This window comes from Poecile atricapillus, chromosome Z (genome assembly GCF_030490865.1).
Source record: "Poecile atricapillus isolate bPoeAtr1 chromosome Z, bPoeAtr1.hap1, whole genome shotgun sequence".
Taxonomy (NCBI): domain Eukaryota; kingdom Metazoa; phylum Chordata; class Aves; order Passeriformes; family Paridae; genus Poecile; species Poecile atricapillus.
In genome coordinates this window covers 110,619,838-110,635,804 of record NC_081289.1, presented here as the reverse complement: position 1 = coordinate 110,635,804, position 15,967 = coordinate 110,619,838, and the positions used below count along the sequence as shown (strand labels likewise).

At 37.1% G+C, this 15,967-nt stretch overlaps 1 long non-coding RNA gene across 2 annotated transcripts; it reads left to right on the top strand.

Annotated features, from left to right (window-relative positions):
* The first annotated feature begins 6,859 nt into the window (after window positions 1–6,859).
* LOC131573805 (uncharacterized) lies at window positions 6,860–13,979 on the top strand. Of its 2 annotated transcripts, XR_009276262.1 has the most exons (4): window positions 6,860–9,099; window positions 11,134–11,234; window positions 13,201–13,275; window positions 13,783–13,979. It is a non-coding gene; the product is annotated as an uncharacterized LOC131573805 (long non-coding RNA). The 2 variants fall into 2 exon arrangements; XR_009276261.1 differs by lacking the exon at window positions 13,783–13,979 and having other exon boundaries at window positions 13,201–13,580.
* The last annotated feature ends 1,988 nt before the right edge of the window (window positions 13,980–15,967 follow it).

Here is a 15,967-nt window from a genome sequence, read left to right as displayed (position 1 = left end):
AAGCTTGAGCCGATTCCTGACATTCAAGTAAGTGTTTGGAATGAAGCAGGAATAAAATGCATCATATACTGATGTATTAGTAGTTGCAAAGCTATGCTGAAGGTTTTACTAGGTCTGGCACTATACTGATGTATGCTTAATTTTCACCATATTTCCTTCTCTGGGTAGAAAATAAAATAAGGATGAACCTTTCTGTACTTAATAATGATATACCTAATTAAAAAGTGAAATGTTGCAAGTTTTTACATTAAATCAGTCCATTTAACTGGAAAGATGATTCCCCATTCCAGTCAGCAACTGGACTTTTGATAATTCAAAACCAGAATTCATGAAAATCTGTGATAAATGCCACCCTTTTAGGCTAAAGAAACTAAGAAGCTTCAATTACCAATGGATTACTGAATGTTTGGAGGAGCGTGATCAAAGAGATGCAAGGATAGATTTATTTTTTTGTAAGTAGCTAAAGAATAAATATGTATTTGATGTAGGAAACCCAAAAGCTGTACAGTTTCTGAAATCAGAGAAATTTGGAATTCTATCTCCTACCTTTACACTATGCAAAAAAGGCAAAAATTGTATATTTTGATAAATGGATTAATTAAAAAGTGATGTAAAGAAATCATGTGAGAAAGTGGAAATTCGCTGAACTATTATATTATTGTAATATATATATTATTATAAGAGAAATTAAACTGCTTAGAATTTTTACTATAATGAACCAATCTAGGTATGATTCTATGTTGTAGTTCCATGATGTAATCTGAAGAGATTTGAGAGATGTATTGCTAAAACTAGGGATGGTAGTAACAAACTCTTAACAGTAAAATTTAGTAAATATTCTTCCATAGTGTAAGTAGTAGTCTTTGGAATTGAAACAACTGTATCGAAGTTTCAAACTCTGGTGCTAGGTTTTGAAGCTTGGAAAACCAGACCTAAAGAATTAAAAAAGCTGGAAAACTTCTGGGCTGGTAGTGACCTGTCAGTATAGAGTCACACTGGCTTATAGCTTTTCTTTCCAGGGCAGCCCCAGTCTTGCTGCTCTTGGGCACATTTTTATCGTGAAGACACACCTCTGGCCTTAGCGTTAGACATGTTAATGCTTGATCACTCTGTTAATATTAATCACTGTGTTGTGATTGTGCTTTGCCTGATGTCACAGTACTGAGTTGTATTGTCAGGTCTAGTCTCTCAGTACTGAAATAGAAGGTTTTGTCTGTGGAGGTATTTTAGTAAGCCACCCAAATGGTATCTCTTCCAGTTTGGTACCTCATGGAAGCTTGTCTTCAGTTTCCTAAATCTGTCTGGTGATGTAAAGTAGTTTGGTGCAAGACAGGTCATTGCTGTGGTGCTGTGTGGTGTCCTCAGGTGTGGCAGGAGAAAGCTCTGGTGTCAGTGTCTATCACCCTATGTGCTCTGTGACTTCTGAAGGAAGCATCAGACCAAGTTAGTGGTGAGGTATGGGCAAGGTAAATCTGAGTGACAGCTGGTGAATAGGAGAGTATATTGCAAGGTTTAGAGTTGGTTTGTGTAAATTTAAAGGAGAGGAATAGAAACAGAAGAAAAACATTAAGAATATGGTAAAACATTAAGTTGTTATTTTGTCACCTATTGGTGTACCAGTTAGAGCCACTTTTAAGAGGCGGCCCTCTGCCTTGCTTCCCTACCCTCTTTACTTCCTCTTTATTTCCAGAAGGAATACTGCTTATTTTGTGGCTCTATCACTGCTATCACCATAAGGGCTGTAGCAAAAGCCTGGCTAGATTGGGAAGCAATGCAGAGCTGACGTATGTCAGTTAAATGTCAGGATTGAACTACACTCTCACTTCCCCTGCACACCCACACAATGTACCCGCAATGTATAATTTACTTGATCCGTATTGTAGCGATAGCTGCAGATGAAAAAAATTCTCCATTCAATTACTTCTTTACATCTCTGTTACAATCTGTTACAATAGAAGCAGTCCCATTGTGTTCCAGATGCCCACCAGCAGTAGTTTTAATTACATTGTTCCTCTGAAACCAGATTGCTTGTTTGACAACACTAGTCAGAATCTTTAACTGGCAGTAGAGTGTACATTTCAGTAAGTGAAAAATAATGCACTGTATTACCACCAAACCTTTAGTTCTTTAATGCAAAATTCACACATTTTTATGTGTAAAGTAAGCCAGAATATTACTTCTATCCCTACTACATTTGACACAAAGACAACCACATCCGGAATGCTGATGGTAGCTCTCTGCCAAGTTTTGACTGGTTTGACATCTCACTGCTGGTTGGTAGATGCTCTGAACTGCACCTGAATGAAAAAAACAAAATTTTGCCCTTGTGGCCCAGAAGGCCAGTGGTATCCTGAGATGCACAAGGAAGAGTATTGCCAGCAGGTCAAGGGAGATCATCCTGCTCTTCTGTTCAACCCTGGTGAGACACATTTGGAGTGCTTTGTCTACTTTTAAGCTTGTCAGCACAAAAAGGACATGGAGCTGCTGGAGCAAGTTCAGTGGATGACAACAAGGTGATGAGGGGACTGGATCATTCCTCTTAGGAGGAAAGGTTGAGGGAGTGGGGGCTGTTCAGCCCAGAGGAGAGATGACTGAAAGGGGACCTGATCAATGTCAGTAAGTAGCTGGTGGGAGGGCATCAAGAGGGAGGATCCTGGCTCTGCTCAGTGGTGCTGAGCAATAGGACAAGAGGCAATGGGCACATATGGATGCACAGGACCTCCCATTTGAATACAAAGAAGAACTTGACTAAGCACTGGAACAGCCTGTGCAGAGAGGTTGTGGGGTCTCCTTCACTGGGAAAATTCAAGAACTGTCTGGACACAATTCTGTGCTTTGTGCTCTAGGATGACCCTGTTTGAGCAGGAAGGTTGAAACCTACCATAGTGCCTTCCAACTATGTCCATTCAGTGAGACACATGTAAAGGAACACATTCCAAAAATCAACCACAGATCTTTTATATTTTAAAAGATACTATGTATAGGTGAATATTAGATACCCTTGTTTTATGAAATTTTAATTTGTGTTCTGATTGTGTTGATTCCCATGATTTTATATATACCCTTAAATGTGACTTATTTATCCAGTATGTATATAGGTCCACAGTTATTCCATTGACACTGCTCTGGGGAGACCTTACTGTGGTCTTTCAGTGTACAAGGGAGATTATAAGAAATACAGAGCAAGACTTTTTATAAGGATTTGTACTTAGAGGACAAGGGGATAACTGTTTCAAACTTTAAACTGAAAATGTTTGGTTTAGATAGGACATAAGGAAGAATTTTTTTTATGATGAGGGTGGTGAGGCACGAGAACAGGCTGTCGAGAGAAGCTGTGGACGTCCCATCCCTGGAAGTGTTCAAGGCCAGTTTTGATGAAGCTCTGAGAAAGCTGTTCTAGTGGGAGGAGTCCCTACCCACAGCAGGGGAGTTGGAAAGATTATCTTTGAAGGCCCCTTACAACACAAACTACTCTGTGATGAAGCAAGCATCTTATTTTGGAGAAATGCTAGTGTAAGTCTTAGTTCAAGATTTGTACCACCATCAGTGTGACACCTGGCAAAATGATAGCACTTTGTGTGACAATCAATGCTCAGAACAGGAGAAATGAATAGGGGCAGTTCACAACACAGAATTGCCATGGCTCCGCAATACTGAAATAACACCTTCAAATATTGAGCCAAAATCCTGCTGAGCATTGCTAAACCCTTACTGAAAGAAAATGAACAGCAGTGGAAGACTATCTACTGTCTGACAATCTACTGTTTTGCCCAGTATATTTGCTTCCAGTTCTTACTTTCCTAAAAACTTTGTTTATACAATTCAGTTAAGATTCTTAAGATTTTTAAAATTCTCAAGATTTTCTACAATCTCATTCCTGGTTGTAGAAAATACAGAGTTTATTATATTAAGAATGGTCATAAATTACTTAGGTCATAAAGAATTTACTTAAAGGATCAGATGTCTGTGGATGTAATATGAAGCAGCACACAACTGTGTGGCTCTCCCCATGCCTGTGAAAGGAAGGATACTTTGCAAAAAGGCATCTTTTAAAGCAGTTTATTTCTGGAATAAGACTGAACCAGCAGTAGACAGAAAGGGTATATCTGTAGAATAATAAAACTGTATTCACAGAGGAAGATGCTAGAAAGACAGCCTAAACAATCTGGAGTGTTTATGATATCTTTCTAGCATCTGTCTACTCATTATCTTCTGTGTTAACCTCCAGAGAATGTGAACGGCTCCTTGTAATGTCTTTAACACACAAAGAATAACCTTGTATATCAGTCTGATCTCAGTCAGATTAAACCAAAGAAACAGGCTAACGATTTAGAAAATGTGAAAGGTTGTGAAAGTTCTCTGTCCTAAGAGAAACTGATGGGAAAGATCCACAAGAGCAGAAGGGGGTCAGTGATTTACAGTATCATGCTTCTCCTTGCTCTCTGCTGAAGTGCTTGCAAACACTCTGTGTGTCTGTCTATGCAAAGGGGATAGAGCCCTACTCATAAGTATAAAGCAAATGGTCCGTGTTTAGGAGTGAGTGAATTTGGAAAATTCAGTTCCAGGCAAGGTCATAAAAAGTCAGAAAATGCACATTTCAAGGCCTAACAAATGTACATGTTGCAGAACAAATTGTAGTTCAGGTTGCGAAGAAATCTGTTTTGTGGACAATTAATAGCTTAGCCCAGTTAAGTTCTGTGTAGAGCCGAGGTCAAAGAATACAAAAGAGAGTTCATAAGTTGCACGAGAGTGAAGTGCCAGATGAGCAGTATTTCACTTGAATCAGGGCATCACCAGAGATGGGCACAGCTCTGATGTGACTTGCAAGGCCTAAATTTCTTGTCTCAGGTAACCAGTCTGGCTCACAAATGGGGAAGATTCCAATCACCACAGGCAACTGGGAGACAAGTTGCTCTACATCCCTGAGAAATCATGACCTCCTGGTACTGCAGCATGGGATTGTGAAAGAGAAATTTATTTCATGTAAGTATTTATTTAAAGGGCAGTGAATTGGTTCTTACATGTCTGACTGATTACATTTGGATTATCTTCAGGCTGTTTTACAGAATAAATTCATCTAGCAACCCACCTCAAAACCCTGTGATATAAGGGAGCTTAGGAGCTGAAATGTCCCAGACTGCTGAGTGTGGGGGTTACTTTGAGTTTATTCTTAGAGTGATGCTTACCTTATGATTTTTTTTTTTTTTAATCTGTAAGGGGTATTATCTCAAAAATTCCAGTCCCCATATTAAGTTACTGCAATACTGTTAAAAGCTCAGTTCTAGAAAGTGGTGATTATTCTCTGAAAAGAATATAATTACTGTTAAAATGTAGGACAAAAGAATTTTATAACCCTCATTTCATTACTTATGCTCATTTAAATGATTTGGATTACTTCTATTTTACATTTCTGTTAAAGAGAACTGATACCAGATTGTTCGTTTTGGCAACAAAATGTGAAGTTCTAGGGGAGAAGCCAGAGACCTCACTGGCAGTGGGCCTTAGAATGTCCTACTCCAGACATATTCTGAGTTATGGAACTTCTTGAATCTCTTTCCCCATTCACACCTTCAGTCAGGCAGGATAGCTGGCTGAAGGTGATGTGCTACTGATTACAGTATATCGCAGGATACTTTGCAATTCATCACAGAGATAACAATGCTCCCAAAAACCTTGCAGCTGCTCTCAATACTGCTGCTGCCACGTTTGGTTCAACTGAGTGGAATAATGAGGATTAATGAAGGGAGAGCAACACAATCATAATTTGGTTGGCCACACACTATGTCTCATGCTAGGGTAAAGAAGAAGTAATTTCCATTGGTTGAGGGACAATAAGCATAAAACACACTATAAATTACAGCTGTGCTGCCTATGACAAAATATGGTGCAGTCTTCTATTATCTTATTATGAAAAACATTATTCAATAACAGGTATTTAAGACAGAAGTAGTTAGGATTCACACTTGAGACAACATTCTGAAGATAAGGGATTCAGAAACTGAGCTGGAAATAGTAGCAAAGATGAGAGGAATTGTTCAGCTGTTTCTGAATTCCAGGAAGAAAGCAGATCTGTTTGCAGTAAGGAAGAAGAGATGACCAGTGTTACTTAACTGGCAAACCATATTCTGGTGCAGGAGATTTAAAAGTCCTTACTGTGAAGTAAGCTCAAGCTCCTTCCCAAACTTGGGCATGCTTTGAATTTTTCAGAAACCACATTGGTGGCTTACGCCCCCAGAGGGTCTGCCCTTTGCAGGGAGATAGATCAAAACAGTGTAGGAGATATAAGGCTCCATGGCTGCAGTGTGGGGACATGGAGACTGATGAAGTGAAAAAATGAAGGAATGAGTGCGGTGGGTGAGAAGTCATGGCTAGGGTACCAGTGCTGGCAAATGCCGTTCTGGCTGCTGGCTGTTCAGCTGGGTGTTCACAAATTCAGTGCTCTTGGAGAGGTGCTGCTTTAAAGGCCAAAAATTTAGGTGTGTTTCTTCACAGAGCTTTATTAAGACAGGGGAATCTGCCATCAATCAAGGAGTGAGAAACAGACAGGCTCCAGCCACATGCTTCCTACCAACCCCTCCACGGCTCAGGTGGCAGCAAGCTGAGGGTCCTGTAAAAAAACTGCTCTCCAGAAGTCTGTGGCCCTGCAACCTGGTGGCACTTTAGGCAAGAGCTGTGGAGTAAATGACCTGATTATTCTCTTGCTGATGCATGCATTTTTTCCTTTGTTTTCTTAATTATTTCCTAATCTGTTATGGCTGGGCATAAACTGACCAAAAGATGGATAGCTCAGCTTGGCAGCTGAGGGCCTCTTATGGCTGTAGCAGCTGTTTTGTGGAGAAGTTGATGCATCTCTGTGTCCTGTGATGCCCATCTTTTGCTTTCTTCCCTTGGACAATAATTGAGAATATGCCATGAAGTCACCCAAAGTCTTGAAACTAAGCATATGGTCATTGATGTAAGATATCTTCAAATATTTCAGCGAAGCAAAGCTCTAGACAAGGCTGTGTATTTTATTGGAGTCACTGAAAGTTTTTTCAGTTCCTTCTTCATAACAGATAGTAACAGCCTGCACTGTGGTTACCTGCAGCTGCACCACTACTCTCACTCTAAGGGGAGTGTGTAATGCTTAAGCTCAGATTTTCCTGAGGTAATGTTGAGTACTGCTGGAAATGTAACTGTGTGAATGATAATAGACTTTGACATGTTACTAATAGTGATGTAGATCTTTCTGATGCAGCATATTTTCCAATATGCTGCATAATAACAGTTTAGTTTTCTAAAATACTGTTGAAAAATTTAGCTCTAGCACCAAATGAGTTAGTTCAGGGGGATTCTTTAATAGGTCATTAATGAAGTGTTTAGTGATAGAAAGTAAAGGCTGTCTGCCACACAGTTATACTATGTTTCTGTTACTAGTCTATCAGACCATACCTTGTAATATCTTACCGCATATATTGGGAATAAGTGGATATAAATTGAATTTTTATGACTATGGGAACTCCAAGCCAGTTATCTTCTCATCCAACATATGGTAGCTATGAGGCTGAGAGATCAGGTTAATCTGTTTTGACTTTGTTTCACTGTAAAAATAATGGTTTCATTGACAGATATGCGTAATCATGCAGTATAAGACTTGTAACACAAGTCTTTCTAAAACTTACCAGCAGAGCTACAGGCTACCAAGTTTACTGTAATTCCAGTCTATTGTGTTCCAGACCAGAGGAGGGAGCTCAAGTACCAGAGCATGTAGAAATGATCTGTTTTAGGGGTTATCTCATAAAGAGACCAACCTCAGGTTATCCTTCTCCTGTTTTCCCTCAGCCTTGTAACTTTTCTCTAAAAAATCTTTTTTCTATTTCTCTGTTTCTGCTGCATCTCTTCTGTATTTTTCTTTTTATTCTTGTATCTCTCAGCCTCCTTTGGACTGAATCCTTTTGGGATCCTCCCTTGTGGGGAGCCCTGCTTATCTCAGTTCTTATTATTCGAAGAAAACTCCTGAGCTCGTTAGAATCTTGTTTCTTGGGTTTATTAAAAGGTTGTCACAAAATTTCACAGGTCTCTCCAGCCTGGCTACACAAGGTTATATCTTTGTAATCAGGTACATTTCTTTCTTCTGATGGTACAAACAAGGCCTTGTGGCACACTTTGTGTCTGATGCACAAAATGGCCCCGAAATACACAATTCTTTTATCTTTATACCTATTTTTACCCAATTAACAATAGACACGTATATTATTTTTCTTAATGACCCAATGACCCATCACCTCTGTGATGCACTGCGACATTCTCTATCCAATCACTTACTACTACCCAAAAACCTCTAGGAGAAGAACATGAAGAAGAAAGAAGAAGGGACAAGGGACAAGACCCTAAATCCTCCATCTTGTCTCCTGTTCTCTAAACTAACTTTTTCACCCAGTGATTTAAAAAAACTTTCTAATCTACACACACTTTTATCTTTTTCCATCTAACTTTAACATTTATTTCCATGTATCACCATGAAAACATGCTCATGATTTTCATATTATATGAAATTCAGTGTTTTTCTGGATCTTATAATTAAGTATCAGAAACAAGGGCACACACTCTGTATTCCAGACTCCAACAAGCCTCAGGTTACCCATCTCTTGTTTTGCAGGTTTGTGCTGTGAGACAAATATCAGATTGCCTGCATTGCAGGTACATGGAGTGCTGGGACATTTTTTGTGAGTAGGGCAGACATAAGATAGGGCTGAACAAGTGTTATGCTCAGACTGTGGGATCTGAAAAAATCAGGGTGCAGTTTTGTACTAAGGGATGCTCTGCAAACTGCTATCTTTGTATCATGCTTCTTCCCATGTTAGGCTCTGATTGCTAAGTCCTCTGATTGTCTACTTGTCACTCAGAGAAGGCATTCAGGCTTTAGGTTGAAATATAGATTGAGAATCTTTAGATGGACATTTTGGCGTGGAAATGCTGAAGTGGCTATTCCATCACTGTCATAAGGCTCCGATTTGGTTTCAGATATCCTTTTTGTCTCCCATTGCTGGAATTGTTGAAATAAGCACCTGCTGCAGACAACAACCTAGCCCTCAACTTCACTTTCATGTGCTACTCAAGGTATGTCTGATATTTTTGATAGAGACTAATTCCTTTCTCTAATGTCGAAGTGAAATGATGGCACTTGATCTCTGAAAGACACAGAGTGACAAGTTTCATGTCTGATGGCTTCTATTAGAAGGACAGCTCTCTTGGAAGTGGTGTTGCTCAGCAGGACTAATTTAGAGTGGCTTTTTCTCACAGATTTATGTAACTCTCGTAGTATGTTTGTGGTGCAGCTGTTGCTGATGTTGTAGAAGAGCTTCCAATTCCCAGGCAGAAACTGAGGAGTGGGACAGCTCTTTTGGAGAATCTGTATGTGTACTATGGTCCCTGACTCCCTAGTGTGGTACCAGACATGGGGAATCACCTATTGCATATCATAGCAATAACACAAAATTAAAAAATAAAAGAAAGAAAATTTTAAAAAGTTAAGGGATTTGTTATCAGTTGCAGTCTTTTGCATTATTATTCTGTAACTCATCCTGTACAAAATGAGCTTCTAGGCCAAAGAGAAATAAGGAAAGAATATGGTGAGGCTGAAACTGGACTAAAAATTCTATGCTTCAAAGCACTCTCTGTTTTTTAGAAATATTAATTTTTTTTTAATCTTGTTTACTATAGCTAAAAATAAGCGATATTTGGAAGACTGACTGTTTATGCCCTGGTTACACAGTCCTCTGTCATTTGCTACTGTTGATTTTTAATTCAATCCTGTAGTATGCCATAGTTATATTGGCTGTGTGATATTGAAATGCTCTATAAATATTGATTAGGTGTTCTAATAAATCAGTCTGATTGTTCAAAATATTTACTATCTTTCTTGTACCTGTTGCAACACCTCTTACAGACATAGATAGACCTTTGAATGAATCCTTAGCCATAAGCAAACAAGATGTTATCTCTATTATACATAGATGGAGTTTTTTTTGTGTCAGTCTTGAAATCCTTTATAGAAGAATTTTGTTCAACAAAAAATTAAAAGACATACTATATACATAACTATTTCTATTTCAAGTATAAAACTGCCAATCTGAGATGTAAAAATCCTGATGCAGTGATAGTAAATGTTTTCAGAATTGCAATGCTGGTGATTATACAATACTTAAATGTAAAAGATCACGAGTCTGAATTATAGAGGATAGCATCATTGAAGTGCCCTGACAGAGCTGGAAGTTTTCAAATGCTTCAGTTTAGGGAATGGGTGCCATAAATTAAAATAATCACTGTTTTCTCCCATTTTCAATGAATCTAAGATTTTTTTTTTCCCTATCCTTTTTGGTTTTTTTTTAATTTATTTTTTAATTATGTAAAATTCTGGAGACTTGCTCAGTATAAATTCAGTGATGGCTTTTGGAGTTCATGGTGAGACTTGTTTACATTTCAAACTTATGTTCTTTGTAGAGTTTTGTTACCTCTGACAGTCTGTGACATTACAACTTACTGATTAGGTTTATGCAGTGTTTGTAATTATGTCCTTGTTCTGGCAGGAATGTGGCTTTTATATTTCTTGCTACTGTATTTCACTCTGAGTTAGTGTCTGTCTTGGATGTATCTAACTATTCAGAAAATCTGACACCTAGTTATGAGGAGTAATAGCAAAGCAATTCTCTAGTGTGAAATCCCAAAATCTTCCTTTCTGAAATCCCCCTTCAAAGAAACACAATTTTTAGTTTTTGCTTTGTGTAACACTTCTCATTGCTAAATTGATAAATAATTAGAGAAAATACACCTTGATTTTTTCTTTAAGTGTCCTCATTTCATTATGTGTTCCAACCATAATACCAGCTACGCATAGTCAATATGTTTGACTTCTTTGATAGCACTATAAAGCAGGGATTTTAGCTTAACTTCAGATCTCTCTGTGCATTTATGATGTCATAGTACGAATAATTATCACATATGTAGTATTCTATTAATATTTTTAATTTAAAGATTTCAAAGGTATTTTCCTATACAATTATGTTTTTTATATAAATGCCCAATTAATATTACACCAAAAGGAATGGCTTCAGGGTAGAGAAGGAATTATTTATTTTTTGTATTTGAACACAGGTTTTGCTGTATGCTGAAGAATCATTTCTGTTGAGAAGCACTTCGGTGTCATGAAGTCAATAAATATACCTTTCACATTGAACTTAACAATTTCCAGCAATGTGAGTACTATTATAAAAAAAAAAAAAAAAAAAGCAGCGCATAAAGTTTTTAAATATCAGAGAACAGCCTTTGTGAACCAGATAATAAGACAGAAAATCACCAAAATGCCAGGAGGGCAATTTGAAATGAGAAGGCTGGTTAGGAACTGAATTGTAATTTGGGCAATAAACCCTGTTTATGATAGTCTTCCAGTCATTAACTGTGTCTGTTGCCAGAGGAAACTGGGACTATTAACTTCCTCTGACTGAACCGGAGGGAGAAAGCAATAATTTCTTTTACAAGCAGAAGGAAAGGTTCTGCTCAATAAAAAGCAATTAAACATTTCCTATAAAAAAGAATGCTCAGGAGACCTCATGCCACTGTCAGTGTGGCTATCAAAAGCTTCCCTTTGGCTCTTTGAAAGATATTCCATGTTATTTGTGTATTTATTACATCTCTGCAATTACAAACTTGACTGAAGACAAGTTTTGTTGAGGTGAATGATTCCACTGAATGACTAAGGGTCTAATGAATTTCCTTCTCATCCCAAGCACGTAATCTCTAATCTGTTTTCAGAGATGAGAACTAAAGAGATATTCCTGTGCACTTATCTTGCTTTGAACAAATAGAGATGACTTTCTAATTATTCAGATAATTTCTTTCTGCCTCTTTAATTAATTTTGAACTTTTTTCCTCAGTAGGATATTTGTTGCTTTACTATCTTGAATCAGTTACTTGTTCAGGAAATTAGACTGTATCATTATATGCTGTATAAAGAAATGTTTCCTTTCAATCTCCTGAGGCTACAAAAATATTTTGGTGCTATTATTTCTGTTAAAAGATTTTAATCTTGTGATCCTTGTCTGGATCATAGCATTCTGTGTACCACAAAAAGAAGAGAAAGAAAAGTCCTTTTTGCATGGAGCTCAGAATTGAACAGTAGTGAAAGTTACAAAAACAGCAGACATGGCTTCTAGCTGTTAGAGGAGTAGCCTGGGAAGAGAATTACTTCATTTTCATAATATACTGGTATTGTTTAGCTGTATGAGTAGTTTTCACTCAAGGAAAAGGGTAATAAATTATTGCCAATTACTCCTTCAATTTATCATTATCAACATATAACAGTCATATCACTTTAGCAGTTCGTAAAAATCTGGTATTTCATGGGGTTTTATTAGTATCTGGATTGCTGTACAAAATGGCTTTCAGAGGAGAGAGTCTGCATCATTACACTGCTTCCCATCCATCACCAGCTGGCTATCAAAGGATACAGGAGTAAAGCAAACAATGAAAATTACTGCCCACATGCTGGTCCTCTTTCCACCATGGTGTCTGCAGTAATTGAAAGCTTGGCTTGTGTAACTGCAGCTGAATTCATGGAACATCTATTGCCAAACAAAGCATTCATATTACTGCTTATTTCAAAGCTAATTTTCAGTAATGTTACTACTCAAGACTATTATTGAGTGGTGGGTTAAGTACTTTAACACTTAAGCAAAATCATCTCTGAAGGCCAAAGAAAAGCTTACTTGACTCTACATTTTGTCTAAGATCATTCTATCACATTGCATTAGAAAAGGTGTATTGCAAAAGTGTGGGAGCTCTTCCTCACCCCACAGATGAATCACCCCATCAGTATCTGTGTTCTTGTGACCTACTTAGCATTCACCCCCTCAGGACAGGTTACAAATCCAACTTACATGTTATTGTAGTTGCATTTGCCTTCTGAATAGTAGAAAATGGAAAAGGAAAAAAGCAAAGATTCAAGGAGATGAAATATATTCAAATGCAGGTATGCTATAGAAGATAAGTGCTGAGAAATCTCTGTGAACAGGCTTTATTCTAGCTCTACTACACTGCCTTTCTCTTTAGCTAGGTAAGAAAAGGTTATAGTGAGAAATACTCCAATGTGCTCTCTGTCTCCCTATTGGAGGGATTTTCAAAGCCATAAAACTAACAACACTATTTCATTTCTCCTTGAAACAGGAATGGTGATAACGTACCAGGGTGATGGGTTACAGCTTCAGAGAGACATGTGCCATTCTGCAGAAGTCAGTGAAGGTACAGGTTTATAGAAAATCAGATCATAGACTGCCGAATAAGAGATAATTCCAGTAACTGAAAGAATGGAAGGATTTGAAAACTGTTAATATTTTCTATTAGAGCAACTGGGAAAAAATTTAACTCCTCCTTTGGGTCAAAAATGTAAGCATCAGGTAGACTTTTAGAGTACAATCCCCAAAAGGTTTGTAATGATTTAATGTATGCTAAGTAATTCACAATAATAATAAGAGTGTGCAAATTTTAGATAATTATTGGCTCTGTTATACCAAATTATTTGCAGTATTTTTGGTTAAAATAAAAGATTCTTTGCCTAAAGATCTTTTTGTTCAGTTCCTTTTTATATTACCAAACCAAAGCAAGAATTATCTGCAAGATTTTTGTGATCTCTTGGGCAGGCAGGAAGTGGGAACAGAAATTATAGCAAATATATCCAAGCTCTACAAAAGGGCTACAAAAGTAATTCTTATTTAAAAAGGTATTTTTTAATGCTTTAAATATTTTTAGAACTGGATCATCTGCCTCAGCTTATTGGAAAGGAATCTACCAGGCTTGACTTTGAGGTGTGTGTGTGGCTGAAGCACATTTGAGTAAAGGGTATGTTAAGGTCTTCATTCTGCTTTTGGAAAGGGGTAGACACATAGCAGCAAAGAGAAGTGGAAGACTACAAGCCATTGCTGATGGCATAGGCTTACAGCAGAGACATGTAACTTGACAGGTGTCATGTTGTCACATTGTGGGTTTATCCTAGACTCCCATCAGACTGAAATGATGGCTTTTCTTAAAAATCTTTTTATGCCAAACACATGGATGGTATCTGTCCATATGTATATTTTTTTTTTTTTTTTTTTTTAATATTTGGAACATTCTTCTACAAATTTCTAAGGGTTGATACAAAAAGGTGTCTATTATTTGGAAACACTTTTTCTACTGCCCTGGTGGTTCAGATATTCAAATATCAGATGCAGTGCATTCCAAATAATGTGACTTGGTTTGGAAATTTGTTCCTTTGCAACAAAGAGAAAGACTGCTCTACAGATTCTCTTAAAAAGGGAACACATTCAGCACTAGAAAATGTAAAAATACAGCAACACCCCACATACCAGTAATTTCACAAAAACAGTTGTCTTGGCTGTTGCAAATGAGGAAAAGGAAAATAAAAGAGAAATAAAGGAAAAATAAATGAATAGATTTTTTTATGACATATTTGAGGGTCTTTCCCATGTACCAGCATATTTCTTTTAAAGAAGTCTCACACTACTTAATGAGTGAAGCATAGATGTGTGTGTGCATCAAAAATGTATGAAATATCCACCTTAGCTCCATATAATCCCTTTGGAAATAAAAACAGGCAACTTTACTAAAATATTGCAAAATTTAATAATTGATTAGTTTAAGATTTAATGATATGCTTCATCTATGCATTAATCATTCTCCCCCTTCTGATGTTAATGCTTTAGAAAGTCATTGCTTGATGACATCATGTAAATTTGGTAGTCTGACAGTCAAAAGAAAGGTCTAGAGATCTTGGATAAGTTTTTGAAAATTAGTATATTGCAAGTACGAAGAAATTTTAGATGCAGTATCTTAGGAAGGAAAAAAAATCAATCATAAATCTCAAAGGGAGCACATTGACTTTGTTAAGTTGTTTGCAATTTTTTCTGACCTGCTTTTATCACATGGGAATTAGCCTTTATCTGGGAAGTATTTACTTTATCTGAGAAATATTAATGTTGTTTTACATATCACTTGAGTTAATAAACGATTTTAAAGCAGTGACTGTAAATACTTGAAAGAGAGCTTTGTTTTCTTGTCGAATTTATGTTAACAACAGTCTGAACACAGGAGGGAGACAAAGACTTGGTTAAGATGCAGAGATGTGTTTAAAAGCTAAGCTTCAGGAAAGAAATGGGTAGAGAGAATACAGCTGGTGATTTACAAGTATTACTTTTTTTTTTTTAAATTTAAAAAAAAAATTTAAAGATTTAAACAATCTTCTTATCATATGCCATATTGCTTTCTAAATTGCCCCCTAACATTATTTAGTGAGAAGTAGTTTACCCTACTTCTTTTTCCTTTATTAATTTCTTTAAGTGTGATAATTTCTTAGCCTATTTCTGGAACTGATATCATGGATAGCCATCCCTTGTCTATGCCTATAGCTAATATTGAGGTATTTTTGCCAATAGAAAAATTACAATGAATCACATAAAAGTTATGTTGTCTCTGCAGATTGTACCACTAATATTTAAGTAAGATGCACTTATTCTTCTCTTTCTTTTTTTTTTCAGTTGAGCACTATTTGCCATGTGCATGTAGTGTTTTGCAGTGCTTTCTTTTGTTTGAGAGCTCTGAGCAAAGACTTGATATGATAAAGATTTTAAAGACTCTTCCAAATCGTCATGGCATAAAAAAATCAGCAAACCATGACTGCACAACTTTTACAGTCTTCTGTAGTTTGCAGTGAGAGCAAAGCTGAGAAAACTTGCTTGATAGCTGGGAAACTTAAGCCCTGTTTCCCTGCAGCAGAAGTACAACCATATGCCTGGCTTTGCCAATGTGATCTAGCCATATCTCTGAAGAAGCCTATCCAGAATTCATTTTCCTTGTACACATGAGGACTGTCTGCTGAGACTGAAGGTCAGCTCATTTTTCTGATTGCTGATATGGTTTCCTACTTGCTGAGAGGTGA